General features: G+C 42.7%; 1 pseudogene; it reads left to right on the forward strand.

The window, feature by feature from the left end:
* The window catches only part of LOC124024281, a 54,885-nt pseudogene extending 47,581 nt beyond the window's left edge, over positions 1–7,304 (forward strand).
* Positions 7,305–18,114: the final 10,810 nt, after the last annotated feature.

The raw sequence follows: 18,114 nt of genomic DNA on the forward strand, positions 1-18,114 counted from the left end.
TACGGATAAACACAGTTCTACAGTATTCGTAGCAATGTGATCGATACATGTGGATGATCTTGTTTCTGTAGTGTTTGTAAACACCCTGGTAGGTTGATTAATAACCTGAACCAGATTACAGACACTGGTTACAGTGAGAAGCTTCCTGTTGAGTGGGTTGATTAATAACCTGAACCAGATTACAGACACTGGTTACAGTGAGAAGCTTCCTGTTGAGTGGGTTGATTAATAACCTGAACCAGATTACAGACACTGGTTACAGTGAGAAGCTTCCTGTTGAGCGGACAGCTTGATGAAAACCAGCCAATTATTCAGGTCCCCTGAGAAAGTAGACCTCTCCTGTTTATTCACGAACACTGAACAAGATTTCAGACATGATTTAGATACTGACTGTTAGCACTTGGTGGCCAACATAAACACCTGACAATAAAATGCTTTAGATGAAGGGCCTGTTGAGTGAACCTGCAACCAGAACACTTCAATAACACTGGACATGAGATCTTCTGTAAGCATTACAGGTTGAATATGGCTCTGAATATATTACAGCAACACTTCCCCCATAAGCATTACAGGGAATATGGCTCTGAATATATACAGCAACACTTCCCCCATAAGCATCACAGGGAATATGGCTCTGAATATATACAGCAACACCTCCCCCATAAGCATTCCTGTCTCTTCTATAGATGTTACATAAGATCTTCTCTAAGCGTTACAGGGAATATGGCTCTGAATATATACAGCAACACTTCCCCCATAAGCATTACAGGGAATATGGCTCTGAATATATACAGCAACTCCTCCGCCATAAGCATTCCTGTCTCTTCTATAGATGTTGTATCCTTGTATTGCTGTTGCTGTATCATCAAAGTGATTCTCAGAAAAGGCTAATTAAATTAATGTTATCGGATGTTAGCAAGTTATTGATTTCCTGACCCTTATTTCTAAGGCTATATATATATATTAATATGGGCTGTTTTCAGCCCTTTCCTGGGAAGCTTCTCATAGACAGACATTAATATGGGCTGTTTTCAGCCCTTTCCTGGGCAGCTTCTCATAGACAGACATTAATATGGGCTGTTTTCAGCCCTTTCCTGGGCAGCTTCTCATAGACAGACATTAATATGGGCTGTTTTCAGCCCTTTCCTGGGCAGCTTCTCATAGACAGACATTAATATGGGCCGTGTTCAGCCCTTTCCTGGGCAGCTTCTCATAGACAGACATTAATATGGGCTGTTTTCAGCCCTTTCCTGGGCAGCTTCTCATAGACAGACATTAATATGGGCTGTTTTCAGCCCTTTCCTGGGCAGCTTCTCATAGACAGACATTAATATGGGCTGTTTTCAGCCCTTTCCTGGGCAGCTTCTCATAGACAGACATTAATATGGGCTGTTTTCAGCCCTTTCCTGGGCAGCTTCTCATAGACAGACATTAATATGGGCTGTTTTCAGCCCTTTCCTGGGCAGCTTCTCATAGACAGACATTAATATGGGCTGTTTTCAGCCCTTTCCTGGGCAGCTTCTCATAGACAGACATTAATATGGGCTGTTTTCAGCCCTTTCCTGGGCAGCTTCTCGTAGACAGACATTAATATGGGCTGTTTTCATTCAGCAGTCAGTTGGTGTGTTGTGCTGCTGGGTTGAAGTTACGAACCCATAGGCTCTCTCATCCCTTCCAGACTTCTGGGAGGGGGAGGGGTGACAATGAGCCTGTCATAGTGGATGTAAGCAATGTCCCCCGCCCCGGCACCTTTCATCGCTGGGACAAGTTATTTCCTCTTCTGTCGCCCAGCTTCAGGATTTACAGACTGGGGGTATTTACAGACTGGGGTCAGGGAGAGGTGGAACATGTCAGCGAAGGCACTTCCCGGCGGGACAGCGTTTATGTCTTGACTACCCGTCCTGGTAATCCGTCTGGTCCCGCGGCCTTGGCTGTGTGAGACCGAGAGAGAGAGAGAGGAAACACCAGAGCTATGGACGGCTGAGTGAACCTGTCCCCCTCGGACTACAGACGCCACTGTCTGTTCCTAGCATCTGTAGTGTGTAGTTCATCTCCCCTCAGTAACCACCTGCAGAATGTAATCATAATGTGTAGTTCATCTCCCCTCAGGAACCACCTGGAGACTGTAATCTAATGTGTAGTTCAACTCCCCTCAGGAACCACCTGGAGACTGTAATCATAATGTGTAGTTCATCTCCCCTCAGTAACCACCTGGAGACTGTAATATAATGTGTAGTTCATCTCCCCTCAGTAACCACCTGGAGACTGTAATCATAATGTGTAGTTCATCTCCTCTCAGTAACCACCTGGAGACTGTAATCTGATGTGTAGTTCATCTCCCCTCAGTAACCACCTGGAGAAGTCTATGCAGCTCCTGATGGACAGAGTGGATGATCTGAGTCAGGACATTGTCAGACTGTAATATAAGTGTAACCTCAGCAAGCAACAGCAGCAGAAACACCAGGTAACACACACAACACAATGTGTAGTTCACACACACACACACCACACAGAGCGACACACAACACAAACCCACAGAGAGAGAGAGAGACACACACACACATTCTATTATCATGATGGAAAATGTAATCAACACACTGTAGTTGATAGTGAGATAATCTACTTCCTGGACAGTGATTGTGTTAGAGGGGCGATATAAATTAGGTTTAGACCCTGTCCACAGGGAGTCCTCTCCTCCAGAGAGGAAGGGAAGGGAGGGAGAGAGAGACCACTGGGTTTTCATCTAAAGTAGTGCACTATTTAAGAGATCGGGTAGTATTTGGGACTTGTCCTGCAGGGAAGCTGCTAACCAGATCCACAATACCAGAGAGACAGAGGCTTGGTACTATACAATGTAACTGTTGATATAACCACTATATTATATTCTACTATATAATATAACTGTTGATATATCCACTATATTATATTGAGATATATAATATAACTGTTGATATATCCACTATATTATTAGGTACTTTATAATATAACTGTTTATATCCACTATATTATATTGGTACTATATAATGTAACTGTTGATATATCCACTATATTATATTGGTACTATATAATGTAACTGTTGATATATCCACTATATTATATTGGTACTATATAATATAACTATTGATATATCCACTATATTATATTGGCTATATAATATTGTTGATATATCCACTATATTATATTGGTACTATATAAGATAACAATTGATATATCCACTATATTATATTGGTACTATATAATATAACTGTTGATATATCCACTATATTATATTGGTACTATATAATATAACTGTTGATATATCCACTATATTATATTGGTACTATATAATATAACTGTTGATATATCCACTATATTATATTGGTACTATATAATATAACTGTTGATATATCCACTATATTATATTGGTACTATATAATGTAACTGTTGATATATCCACTATATTATATTGGTACTATATAATATAACTGTTGATATATCCACTATATTATATTGGTACTATATAATATAACTATTGATATATCCACTATATTATATTGGTACTATATAATATAACTGTTGATTATATCCACTATATTATATTGGTACTATATAATATTGATGTATCCACTATACCAGGGAGACAGTGGTGCCTCAGGTGAACTTGGTACGATGCTGCACTGTAATGTCAGTGTCCCAGTAGAGGGCTGACTGCAGTATGGAATGGTGCATTTTGAGATGGAACGCTAAATACCAGTTTGCATTTCTCGCGTCGGCCCCGGAGTCGTTTCTCGCGTCGGCCCCGGGGTCGTTTCCGTCGGCCCCGGGGTCGTTTCTTTCGTCGGCCCCGGGGTCGTTTCTCGCGTCGGCCCCGGGAGTCGTTTCTCGCGTCGGCCCCGGAGTCGTTTCTCGCGTCGGCCCCGGAGTCGTTTCTCGCGTCGGCCCCGGAGTCGTTTCTCGCGTCGGCCCCGGAGTCGTTTCTCGCGTCGGCCCCGGAGTCGTTTCTCGTGTCGGCCTAGTTCTACAAGAATATTGTGATGTTGGTTTCTGGCAGGCTTGACAGGCTTTGTATGTGTATCCAGGTTCCGGTAGTTTCCTACCATCTACGCCCCACCACCAACCTGTCCTCTGCTCTGCCTCCCCAAATTAAAAAGGCCTTTAGGTTCTAACACGCTGATTTACACTGTCATATACCAACACAAATCACTGTCTGTCATGTCTGGCGGATTTTATAGCTGTTCTCGCTCACTCCTCCCTCCTCTCCCTCCCTCCTCATTCTCTCTCTCTCCCCCTCCCCTCCCTCCTCATTCTCTCTCTCTCACTCTCTCTCCCTCCCTCCTCATTCCTCCCCCTCCTCATTCTCTCCCCCCCCTCTCTCTCCCTCCTCCTCTCTCCTCTCCCCTCTCTCTCTCCCTCTCCCTCTCCCCTCTCTCCTCTCCCCCTCCCTCCTCTCCCTCCCTCTCTCTCCTCTCCCTCTCTTCTCCTCTCCCTCTCTTCTCCTCTCCCTCTCTTCTCCTCTCCCTCTCTCTCTCTCTCTCTCTCTCTGCAGTATGTCCAGCGGCGCCAGCAGGAGAATGCTCAGAGACAGACCAGAGGAGAGACTCCTCTACCAGAGGAAGATGTCTCCAAGATGTTCAAACCACCACAGCCCCCTCCTCGCATGGACACTCTCCTCATCGCAGGTACCCCCACATCCTCCCTCCCTCCTAGCCTCCCTCCTACCAGCTACTAGTTCTGTTCTCTCTCTGGTAGCTACCTATCTGTTCTGTTCTCTCTCTGGTAGCTACCTATCTGTTCTGTTCTCTCTCTGGTAGATACCTATCTGTTCTGTTCTCTCTCTGGTAGATACCCATCTGTTCTCTCTCTGGTAGATACCTATCTGTTCTCTCTCTGGTAGATACCTATCTGTTCTGTTCTCTCTCTGGTAGATACCTATCTGTTCTGTTCTCTCTCTGGTAGCTACCTATCTGTTCTGTTCTCTCTCTGGTAGCTACCTATCTGTTCTGTTCTCTCTCTGGTAGATACCCATCTGTTCTGTTCTCTCTCTGGTAGATACCTATCTGTTCTGTTCTCTCTCTGGTAGATACCTATCTGTTCTCTCTCTGGTAGATACCTATCTGTTCTCTCTGGTAGATACCTATCTGTTCTCTCTGGTAGATACCTATCTGTTCTGTTCTCTCTCTGGTAGATACCTATCTGTTCTCTCTGGTAGATACCTATCTGTTCTGTTCTCTCTCTGGTAGATACCTATCTGTTCTGTTCTCTCTCTGGTAGATACCTATCTGTTCTGTTCTCTCTCTGGTAGATACCTATCTGTTCTGTTCTCTCTCTGGTAGATACCTATCTGTTCTGTTCTCTCTGGTAGATACCTATCTGTTCTGTTCTCTCTCTGGTAGATACCTATCTGTTCTGTTCTCTCTCTGGTAGATACCTATCTGTTCTCTCTGGTAGATACCTATCTGTTCTGTTCTCTCTCTGGTAGATACCTATCTGTTCTGTTCTCTCTCTGGTAGATACCTATCTGTTCTCTCTGGTAGATACCTATCTGTTCTGTTCTCTCTCTGGTAGCTACCTATCTGTTCTGTTCTGTTCTCTGGTAGATACCTATCTGTTCTGTTCTCTCTCTGGTAGATACCTATCTGTTCTCTCTGGTAGATACCTATCTGTTCTGTTCTCTCTCTGGTAGCTACCTATCTGTTCTGTTCTCTCTCTGGTAGCTACCTATCTGTTCTGTTCTCTCTCTGGTAGAGACCTATCTGTTCTGTTCTCTCTCTGGTAGCTACCTATCTGTTCTGTTCTCTCTCTGGTAGATACCTATCTGTTCTGTTCTCTCTCTGGTAGATACCTATCTGTTCTCTCTCTGGTAGATACCTATCTGTTCTGTTCTCTCTCTGGTAGATACCTATCTGTTCTGTTCTCTCTCTGGTAGATACCTATCTGTTCTGTTCTCTCTCTGGTAGATACCCATCTGTTCTCTCTCTGGTAGATACCCATCTGTTCTCTCTCTGGTAGATACCCATCTGTTCTCTCTCTGGTAGCTACCTATCTATTCTCTCTCTGGTAGATACCTATCTGTTCTGTTCTCTCTCTGGTAGATACCTATCTGTTCTGTTCTCTCTCTGGTAGATACCTATCTGTTCTGTTCTCTCTCTGGTAGATACCTATCTGTTCTGTTCTCTCTCTGGTAGATACCTATCTGTTCTGTTCTCTCTCTGGTAGATACCTATCTGTTCTGTTCTCTCTCTGGTAGATACCTATCTGTTCTGTTCTCTCTCTGGTAGCTACCTATCTATTCTGTTCTCTCTCTGGTAGATACCTATCTGTTCTCTCTGGTAGATACCTATCTGTTCTGTTCTCTCTCTGGTAGCTACCTATCTGTTCTGTTCTCTCTCTGGTAGATACCTATCTGTTCTCTCTGGTAGATACCTATCTGTTCTGTTCTCTCTCTGGTAGCTACCTATCTATTCTGTTCTCTCTCTGGTAGATACCTATCTGTTCTCTCTCTGGTAGATACCTATCTGTTCTGTTCTCTCTCTGGTAGATACCTATCTGTTCTCTCTCTGGTAGATACCTATCTGTTCTCTCTGGTAGATACCTATCTGTTCTGTTCTCTCTCTGGTAGATACCTATCTGTTCTGTTCTCTCTCTGGTAGCTACCTATCTGTTCTGTTCTCTCTCTGGTAGATACCTATCTGTTCTGTTCTCTCTCTGGTAGATACCCATCTGTTCTGTTCTCTCTCTGGTAGATACCTATCTGTTCTGTTGTCATCTCTTCATGATGTCACATTAATCTACAGCGTTGTAGATTTCATCTGACATCCCTGCCTGTCTGCTGTCTCTCTGATGGTTGGCTTCATCCCAAAATAGCACCCTATTCCCTACATAGTGCACTACTTGTGACCAGGGCCCATAGGGACACACCCGTAGGCCTCTGGTTGGAACTAGTGCACCACATTAGGGGATAGGATGACATTTTGGGCACGGTTCAATGTCTCCCTTCTTGACAACATGCAACATGATTGACCTCCAGCTCTGCTAATGTGTTTCCCTGTTTTTGTTTCTGCCAAAACAGGACAGATTAACAATTACTGCCAGAATGTGAAGGAGTTCACCTCCCAGAACCTCGGCAAACTCTTCATGGCCGAGGCTCTTCAGGGACACAACAGCTAAAGGAGAAGACGAGAGGAGGAACTAAAACACAGGAGATAAACCCCCCTTTCACCCAATCAGAATCATCCATACAGGGCTGTGTTCTAAATTGTACCCTCTTCCCTTATCTATCTATCTATATATATCTATATCTATATATATATATATCTATATATATATATATATATATAGAGATATATATATAGATATATATATATAGAGATATATATATAGAGCTATATATATATATAGATATATATATCTATATATATATATAGAGATATATAGATATATCTATATATATAGATATAGAGAGAGATATATCTATATATATATATATCTATATATAGAGAGATATATCTATATATATATATATCTCTATATATATATCTATATATAGGAGATATATCTCTATATATATATATATAATATATAGAGATATATCTATATATATAGATATATATAATATAGATATATCTAAATATATAATATATCTAGATATATAGAGATATATCTATATATATAGAGATATATATATATATATAGAGATATATATATAGTGCACTACTGGTCAATACTAGTACACTGTATAGGGAATAGGGTGTAATTTTGGGATGCATCCTATGATTGGAGGATTGATGTGATGCTGTTAGATTTGTTAAGAAATTAAAATAACGATGTGACCAACATTATTATTCATTATTAAGAGAACATGTTCCACGTTCTCCAAAGAAGATTTATTTCAATATTATTGTAACTTTTAATAAACATCTTTGCCTCTCTGTGCTCGTTCTATGTCCATTCATATAGATTAAACCTCGTCCTGCACCGAAACACACTTTCAATGGAGATTCTCCAGTGTCCAATACTAGGCATCGTCTGTTTCCGGGGAAACGGCCACAAGAAGTGTAGGTGTCCAATACTAGGCATCGTCTGTTTCCAGGGAAACGGCCACCAGAAGTGTACGTGTCCAATACTAGGCATCGTCTGTTTCCGGGGAAACGGCCACCAGAACTGTACGTGTCCAATACTAGGCATCGTCTGTTTCCGGGGAAACGGCCACCAGAAGTGTAGTTGTCCAATACTAGGCATCGTCTGTTTCCGGGGAAACGGCCACCAGAAGTGTAGTTGTCCAATACTAGGCATCGTCTGTTTCTGGGGAAACGGCCACCAGAAGTGTCGGTGTCCAATACTAGGCATCGTCTGTTTCCGGGGAAACGGCCACCAGAAGTGTAGGTGTCCAACACTAGGCATCGTCTGTTTCCGGGGAAACGGCCACCAGAAGTGTCGGTGTCCAATACTAGGCATCGTCTGTTTCCGGGGAAACGGCCACCAGAAGTGTTGGTGTCCAATACTAGGCATCGTCTGTTTCCGGGGAAACGGCCACCAGAAGTGTAGGTGTCCAACACTAGGCATTGTCTGTTTCTGGGGAAACGGCCACCAGAAGTGTAGGTGTCCAACACTAGGCATCGTCTGTTTCCGGGGATCGTCTGTTTCCGGAGAAACGGCCACCAGAAGTGTACGTGTCCAACACTAGGCATCGTCTGTTTCCGGGGAAACGGCCACCAGAAGTGTACGTGTCCAATACTAGGCATCGTCTGTTTCCGGGGTCCAATAGAATAACGCTGACTCACTATAAACACCGACGTTTCCTTCCTGTAATCAAATCAAATGTATTTATAAAGCCCTTCTTACATCAGCTGATATCTCAAAGTGCTGTACAGAAACCCAGCCTAAAACCCCCAAACAGCAAGCAATGCAGGTGTAGAAGCACGGTGGCTAGGAAAAACTCCCTAGAAAGGCCAGAACCTAGGAGGAAACCTAGAGAGGAACCAGGCTATGAGGGGTGGAGATTATAAACGTAGAGAGGAACCAGGCTATGAGGGGTGGAGATTATAAACGTAGAGAGGAACCAGGCTATGAAAGGTGGAGATTATAAACGTAGAGAGGAACCAGGCTATGTGGGGTGGCCAGTCCTCTTCTGGCTGTGCCGGGTGGAGATTATAACAGAACATGGCCAAGATGTTCAAATGTTCAGCAGGGTCAAATAATAGATCTGGGACAGGTATGTCCTTTGTGTTTATGAAGCTGTAGCCTCCTCCACTTCCTGTGACGGGGTGCTAACTGATGACCCAGTATATCACTCCCTGGGTCCTGATGGGTACAAATCAACAGGACTGTGTCGTGCCATAGGACTGTGATCTAACGTAGTGCACCATGTATAATGAATCAGGGTGCTATGTAGGACCCGGGACCCTTGAAGCAGGCAGGGAGAACAGGTAAAGCCACCCCTCATAGCCTGGTTCCTCTCTAGGTTTCTTCCTAGTTTCTGTCCTTTCCAGGGAGTTTTTCCTAGCCACTGTGATTCTACACCTGCATTTAGATGAGAACAGCTGGACTTACCACCTTACTGCCAGGCAACTGAGTGGCCCACATAACACCCAATATAATGGACTGCATTTAACCAGATCCCCAGGACCCCCCCCCCGCCATAGGGTTCTGGTTAAAACCCGTGCACTATTGGGTATAGGGTGGTCATGTGGGATATTGACTCCAGTTTTAAAGAGGCTTGTCAGGCCGTGTTGGTCATTTTAAATAATTATCTCTCTGCACTGCCAGAGCACAACCTCTGTAGTATTACTGTCTGTTGTTAATACAACTCAGATAGAGGCCAACATACAACACACACACACACACACACGTATACCGACCCGCCAGCTGAGTCAGAGCAGGAGAGGTGGGACATATTATCTGCTGTTAATACAACACACACATATATATATATATATATATACACACACACACACACACACACAGTGGGGCAAAAAAAATATTTAGTCAGCCACCAATTGTGCAAGTTCTCCCATTTAAAAAGATGAGAGAGGCCTGTAATTTTCATCATAGGTACACTTCAACTATGACAGACAAAATGAGAAAGAAAAATCCAGAAAATTACATTGTAGGATTTTTTAAAATGAATTTATTTGCAAATTATGGTGGAAAATGAGTATTTGGTCAAAAACAAACAAGCAAATTGGTGGCTGACTAAATACTGTTTTGTCCCACTGTATATACACACATACCGACCCGCCAGCTGAGGCAGAGCAGGGGAGGTGGGACATGTTATCTGTTGTGGTGACAACGCTGCGTATGTGTGTGTGAGAGCCGCTGTGTGTGAGCAGCTGCAGGAGATTAACAGTAATTACCAGTCCGCTGGCTGAGCTATGTGTAATTGAAAACAGACCTTCTCCTCATAATTCACGGGTTTTCCTTTAAACCTTGACAGGAATTCTGACAGGCACAGTTTGGAAAATATTCATGAACTAAGTTTCCTGTCGAGTGTCGTTAGACGGCAGACTTTGTCTGTACCTGCACTTTGTAGCTGTGTTGTTTTCTTATCACGCCACGTTGGATATCTAGTCTTGTTCAAATAACACTTGTGTTTTAAGAAAACGGATTCGTCTCCCCACAAAAGGAGGATCCAATACATGTGTAATGCCCAGCAAGTCATCACGGGGATTTCAAATCTGTTCTGATCGACGACGACTTCATTACATTAGTGTTCTCATGTTCAATTAACCAATTCAATTAAAACGCTCTGTCTGTTACTAAGAATGTGTAAGGTTTCTTAATAAAATGAAACAGACAGAGTCCAGTCTACTTAGTCAGCAACGTTTATTTTCTAGAGCTCTGCTTCATTCGGGGCGGCAACGTAGCCTAGAGCGTTGGACTAGTAACCGGAAGGTTGTGAGTTCAAACCCCAGAGCTGACAAGGTACAAATCTGTCGTTCTGCTCCTGAACAGGCAGTTAACCCATATGTTCTTAACTGACTTGCCTGGTTAAATAAAGGTAAAATAAAAAAATATATTAAAAAATTCCGGTACATTGGTCTATCTATATACCTCACATTTCATCATAAATGTCCCTCCTCCTCTCAGATACAATGGCAATATAGTTCACAAGACTTCTCACATTGTCTGCCACCTGTTAAACAATCTACCACAAGCCCCAGGTCTCTCCCCTCCCCGGGTAGAGACGGGATGTCCTGTAAGGAACACAGTATTCCAGCCGGTCTGTTAAACAATCTACTACAAGCCCAAGGTCTCTCCCCTCCCCGGGTAGAGACGGGATGTCCTGTAAGGAACACAGTAGTCCAGCATTTCACACTTGCACCCTGCTTACATACTAAAAAGGATCCAGAAAGTCCTTGTTCTAATTATTGACCAAAACTACACACATTAGATTTAGTGTTATGATTCTAATAAGTTTCATACAATGACTGGGTAATATTCTGTTGGTTATAGTTCTACGTTAAATGTAGTTTCATACAGTGACAGGGTAGTATTCTGTTGGTTATAGTTCTACGTTAAATGTAGTTTCATACAGTGACAGGGTAGTATTCTGTTGGTTATAGTTCTACGTTAAATGTAGTTTCATACAGTGACTGGGTAATATTCTGTTGGTTATAGTTCTACGTTAAATGTAGTGACAGGGTAATATTCAGTTGGTTATAGTTCTACGTTAAATGTAGTTTCATACAGTGACTGGGTAATATTCTGTTGGTTATAGTTCTACGTTAAATGTAGTGACAGGGTAATATTCTGTTGGTTATAGTTCTACGTTAAATGTAGTTTCATACAGTGACAGGGTAATATTCTGTTGGTTATAGTTCTACGTTAAATGCAGTGACAGGGTAGTATTCTGTTGGTTATAGTTCTACGTTAAATGTAGTTTCATACAGTGACTGGGTAATATTCTGTTGGTTATAGTTCTACGGTAAATGTAGTTTCATACAGTGACAGGGTAATATTCTGTTGGTTATAGTTCTACGGTAAATGTAGTTTCATACAGTGACAGGGTAATATTCTGTTGGTTATAGTTCTACGTTAAATGTAGTGACTGGGTAATATTCTGTTGGTTATAGTTCTACGTTAAATGTAGTGACAGGGTAATATTCTGTTGGTTATAGTTCTACGTTAAATGTAGTTTCATACAGTGACAGGGTAATATTCTGTTGGTTATAATTCTACGTTAAATGTAGTGACAGGGTAGTATTCTGTTGGTTATAGTTCTACGTTAAATGTAGTGACAGGGTAATATTCTGTTGGTTATAGTTCTACGTTAAATGTAGCGACAGGGTAATATTCTGTTGGTTATAGTTCTACGTTAAATGTAGTTTCATACAGTGACTGGGTAATATTCTGTTGGTTATAATTCTACGTTAAATGTATTGACAGGGTAGTATTCTGTTGGTTATAGTTCTACGTTAAATGTAGTGACAGGGTAATATTCTGTTGGTTATAGTTCTACGTTAAATGTAGTTTCATACAGTGACAGGGTAATATTCTGTTGGTTATAGTTCTACGTTAAATGTAGCGACAGGGTAATATTCTGTTGGTTATAGTTCTACGTTAAATGTAGTTTCATACAGTGACTGGGTAATATTCTGTTGGTTATAGTTCTACGTTAAATGTAGTGACAGGGTAATATTCTGTTGGTTATAGTTCTACGTTAAATGTAGTTTCATACAGTGACTGGGTAATATTCTGTTGGTTATAGTTCTACGTTAAATGTAGTGACAGGGTAATATTCTGTTGGTTATAGTTCTACGTTAAATGTAGTTTCATACAGTGACTGGGTAATATTCTGTTGGTTATAGTTCTACGTTAAATGTAGTTTCATACAGTGACTGGGTAGTATTCTGTTGGTTATAGTTCTACGTTAAATGTAGTGACAGGGTAATATTCTGTTGGTTATAGTTCTACGTTAAATGTAGTTTCATACAGTGACAGGGTAATATTCTGTAGGTTATAGTTCTACGTTAAATGTAGTGACAGAGTAATATTCAGTTGGTTATAGTTCTACGTTAAATGTAGTTTCATACAGTGACTGGGTAATATTCTGTTGGTTATAGTTCTATGTTAAATGTAGTTTCAAACAGTGACTGGGTAGTATTCTGTTGGTTATAGTTCTACGTTAAATGATGCTGTAAAACATCTGAGTCTACCAGACATTATTATACAGTAACAATACAACCTTATTGAATCCAGCCATTATTATACAGTAACAATACAACCTTATTGAATCCAGCCATTATTATACAGTAACAATACAGTCTGAATTCAGCCATTATACAGTAACAATACAGTCTGATTCCTTATTGAATCCACACATGATACAGTAACAAAGCACATTCATTTAACCTTCCCCTGAAAGAACATTCCCCTTTAACCTTCCCTTTAACCTTCCCTGAAAAAACATTCCTTTAACCTTCCCCTTTAACCTTCCCCCGAAAGAACATTCCTTTAACCTTCCCTTTAATCTTCCCCTGAAAGAACATTCCCCTTTAACCTTCCCCTGAAAGAACATTCCCCTTTAACCTTCCCCTTTAACCTTCCCCTGAAAGAACATTCCTTTAACCTTCCTCTTTAACCTTCCCTTTAACCTTCCCCTGAAAGAACATTCCTTTAACCTTCCCCTGAAAGAACATTCCCCTTTAACCTTCCCCTGAAAGAACATTCCCCTTTAACCTTCCCTTTAACCTTCCCTGAAAGAACATTCCTTTAACCTTCCCCGAAAGAACATTCCTTTAACCTTCCCCTTTAATCTTCCCCTGAAAGAACATTCCCCTTTAACCTTCCCCTGAAAGAACATTCCTTTAACCTTCCTCTTTAACCTTCCCTTTAACATTCCCCTGAAAGAACATTCCTTTAACCTTCCCCTGAAAGAACATTCCCCTTTAACCTTCCCCTTTAACCTTCCCTGAAAGAACATTCCCCTTTAACCTTCCCCTTTAACCTTCCCCTGAAAGAACATTCCTTTAACCTTCCCCTTTAACCTTCCCCCGAAAGAACATTCCTTTAACCTTCCCTTTAATCTTCCCTGAAAGAACATTCCCCTTTAACCTTCCCCTGAAAGAACATTCCCCTTTAACCTTCCCCTGAAAGAACATTCCTTTAACCTTCCTCTTTTACCTTCCCCTTTAACATTCCCCTGAAAGAACATTCCTTTAACCTTCCCCTGAAAGAACCTTCCCCTTAACCTTCCCCTGAAAGAACATTCCTTTAACCTTCCTCTTTAACCTTCCCCTTTAACATTCCCCTGAAAGAACATTCCTTTAACCTTCCCCTGAAAGAACATTCCCCTTTAACCTTCCCCTGAAAGAACATTCCCCTTTAACCTTCCCCTTTAACCTTCCCCTGAAAGAACATTCCCCTTTAACCTTCCCCTTTAACCTTAGCAGACGCTCTTATCCAGAGCGACTTACAAATTGGTGCATTCACCTTATGACATCCAGTGGAACAGTCACTTTACAATAGTGCATCTAACATTCCCCTTTAACCTTCCCCTGAAAGAACATTCCTTTAACCTTCCCCTGAAAGCACGTTATTTTAACCTTCCCCTTTAACCTTCCCCTGAAAGCACGTTATTTTAACATTCCCCTTTAACCTTCCCCTGAAAGCACGTTATTTTAACATTCCCCTTTAACCTTCCCCTGAAAGCACGTTATTTTAACCTTCCCCTGAAAGCACACGTTTAACCTTCCCTGAAAGCACGTTATTTGAACTTTCCCATTTAACCTTCCCCTGAAAGCATGTTATTTTAACCTTCCCCTGAAAGAACATTCCCCTTTAACCTTCCCCTGAAAGCACATTATTTTAACCTTCCCCTTTAACCTTCCCCTGAAAGCACGTTATTTTAACCTTCCCCTGAAAGCACGTTATTTTAACCTTCCCCTGAAAGCACGTTATTTTAACCTTCCCCTGAAAGCACGTTATTTTAACCTTCCCTGAAAGCACGTTATTTTAACCTTCCCCTGAAAGCACGTTATTTTAACCTTCCCCTGAAAGCACGTTATTTTAACCTTCCCCTGAAAGCACGTTATTTTAACCTTCCCCTGAAAGCACGTTATTTTAACCTTCCCCTGAAAGCACGTTATTTTAACCTTCCCCTGAAAGCACGTTATTTTAACCTTCCCCTGAAAGCACGTTATTTTAACCTTCCCTGAAAGCACGTTATTTTAACCTTCCCCTGAAAGCACGTTTTTAACCTTCCCTGAAAGCACGTTATTTTAACCTTCCCTGAAAGCACGTTATTTTAAAGCCTTCCCCTGAAAGCACGTTATTTTAACCTTCCCCTGAAAGCACGTTATTTTAACCTTCCCTGAAAGCACGTTATTTTAACCTTCCCTGAAAGCACGTTATTTTAACCTTCCCCTGAAAGCCGTTATTTTAACCTTCCCTGAAAGCACGTTATTTTAACCTTCCCTGAAAGCACGTTATTTTAACCTTCCCTGAAAGCACGTTATTTTAACCTTCCCCTGAAAGCACGTTATTTTAACCTTCCCCTGAAAGCACGTTATTTTAACCTTCCCCTGAAAGCACGTTATTTTAACCTTCCCCTGAAAGTTGAGATGAACGTCCATATAGGCTAGCCGTATCATACATCTCAGTTGGAGTGCTGTTCTCGGGTCAGTTTAGTCTCTTGGATCATAATCAATAAGATTATAAGGACAGGAGTGACCTGATCCAAGATGCTTGACACAGACTGTTTGTGCTGAATAAGCCCGCTCCCGTGGTCGTTGTCACGACAACACAAACAGAATCTGGGACCAGGCTGAGCAGAGTGGTTCCTTTTGGCGTAGACTACCCTTTTCAAAGACCACCTACTATATTTGTCTGTCTGCTAAGTCGAATGAGGATTGGCTGAGCAAACAGGGCATCGCTGTCCCATGCAGCAGGGGCAATAGGCTATTTAATTAGACTACGGGATTTCTCTATCTTTTTCTCCACTCCCCCCCCACCCTTCTCGGTCTCCCTCGCTCTCTCTCCCCCTTCTCGGTCCCCCTCGCTCTCTCTCCCCCTTCTCGGTCCCCCTCGCTCTCTCTCCCCCTTCTCGGTCTCCCTCGCTCTCTCTCCCCCTTCTCGGTCCCCCTCGCTCTCTCTCCCCTTCTCGGTCCCCCTCGCTCTCTCTCCCCCTTCTCGGTCCCCCTCGCTCTCTCTCCCCCTTCTCGGTCCCCCTCGCTCTCTCTCCCCCTTCTCGGTCCCCCTCGCTCTCTCTCCCCCTTCTCGGTCCCCCTCGCTCTCTCTCCCCCTTCTCGGTCCCCCTCGCTCTCTCTCCCCTTCTCGGTCCCCTCGCTCTCTCTCCCCCTTCTCGGTCTCCCTCGCTCTCTCTCCCCCTTCTCGGTCTCCCTCGCTCTCTCTCCCCCTTCTCTCTCGCTGAAGCAGGAGCTCTATATGTCAGAGGGATATTAGTTTGGTGTCAATCAGAGTAAAGCCTGTATAGTTTGGTGTTATTTAATCAGAGAGTAGAGCCTGTATAGTTTGGTGTTATTTAATCAGAGAGTAAAGCCTGTATAGTTTGGTGTTATTTAATCAGAGAGTAAAGCCTGTATAGTTTAGTGTTATTTAATCAGAGAGTAAAGCCTGTATAGTTTAGTGTTATTTAATCAGAGAGTAAAGCCTGTATAGTTTAGTGTTATTTAATCAGTAAAGCCTGTATAGTTGTAACCTGAAGCAACCTACGACATCGGTGTTGAAACACAAGCTCTTTCCCCAGTTCACCCTCAGACCATCCTGTCTGTGGTAATAGAGAATCAGCTGGCTCTTTCCTCAGACCATCCTGTCTGTGGTAATAGAGAATCAGCTGGCTCTTTCCTCAGTTCACCCTCAGACCATCCTGTCTGTGGTAATAGAGAATCAGCTGGCTCTTTCCCCCAGTTCACCCTCAGACCATCCTGTCTGTGGTAATAGAGAATCAGATGGCTCTTTCCTCAGACCATCCTGTCTGTGGTAATAGAGAATCAGCTGGCTCTTTCCTCAGACCATCCTGTCTGTGGTAATAGAGAATCAGCTGGCTCTTTCCTCAGACCATCCTGTCCGTGGTAATAGAGAATCAGCTGGCTCTTTCCCCCAGTTCACCCTCAGACCATCCTGTCTGTGGTAATAGAGAATCAGCTGGCTCTTTCCTCAGACCATCCTGTCTGTGGTAATAGAGAATCAGCTGGCTCTTTCCCCAGTTCACCCTCAGACCATCCTGTCTGTGGTAATAGAGAATCAGCTGGCTCTTTCCCCAGTTCACCCTCAGACCATCCTGTCTGTGGTAATAGAGAATCAGCTGGCTCTTTCCCCAGTTCACCCTCAGACCATCCTGTCTGTGGTAATAGAGAATCAGCTGGCTCTTTCCCCAGTTCACCCTCAGACCACCCTGTCTGTGGTAATAGAGAATCAGCTGGCTCTTTCCCCCAGTTCACCCTCAGACCATCCTGTCTGTGGTAATAGAGAATCAGCCAGCTCTTTCCTCAGACCATCCTGTCTGTGGTAATAGAGAATCAGCTGGCTCTTTCCCCCAGTTCACCCCAGACCATCCTGTCTGTGGTAATAGAGAATCAGCTGGCTCTTTCCTCAGACCATCCTGTCCGTGGTAATAGAGAATCAGCCGGCTGAATCAAATTAAACCAAGGAGGTAGCCTACGTCCCGAATGGCTCCCTGGTCCCTTTTATAAGTGCACTACGTTTTGACCAGGGCCCTAAAGGGCTTAACCAGAGAATGGGTGAAAAAGCGCTTGTTGGCACCTGATCAAAAGTAGTGCACTTATAACAGTGAGTTAGGGTTCCATTTGGGATGGAAATGAAGGGTTCCCTCACTGTCAATTCCAGGATACTTTCTACTCTCTCTTCCTGGGTATTACCATGGCAACTGGATGGCTCATTGGATGGCTGTTTAAGATGTCAAGTTGCTCAACCTGGTGGGAAAAGACTCATCTGTCAAGTCCTCAAAACAGGACTGGAAAATTAAAATATCGTTTACTATTTGGAAGGTTCGGGTGCTGATTGTGAATATACAATTGGTAGGATGTTTTTAAAATATATATATATATATTTTAAACTAATTGAATGTAACATCACTTCACTGTCTCTGTGTGTGTCTCTGACTCTCTGTCTCTCTGTCTCTCTGTCTCTGTGTGTGTCTCTGACTCTCTGTCTCTC

The sequence above is a fragment of the Oncorhynchus gorbuscha genome, unplaced genomic scaffold (assembly GCF_021184085.1).
Source record: "Oncorhynchus gorbuscha isolate QuinsamMale2020 ecotype Even-year unplaced genomic scaffold, OgorEven_v1.0 Un_scaffold_1817, whole genome shotgun sequence".
NCBI classification, from domain to species: Eukaryota; Metazoa; Chordata; class Actinopteri; order Salmoniformes; family Salmonidae; genus Oncorhynchus; species Oncorhynchus gorbuscha.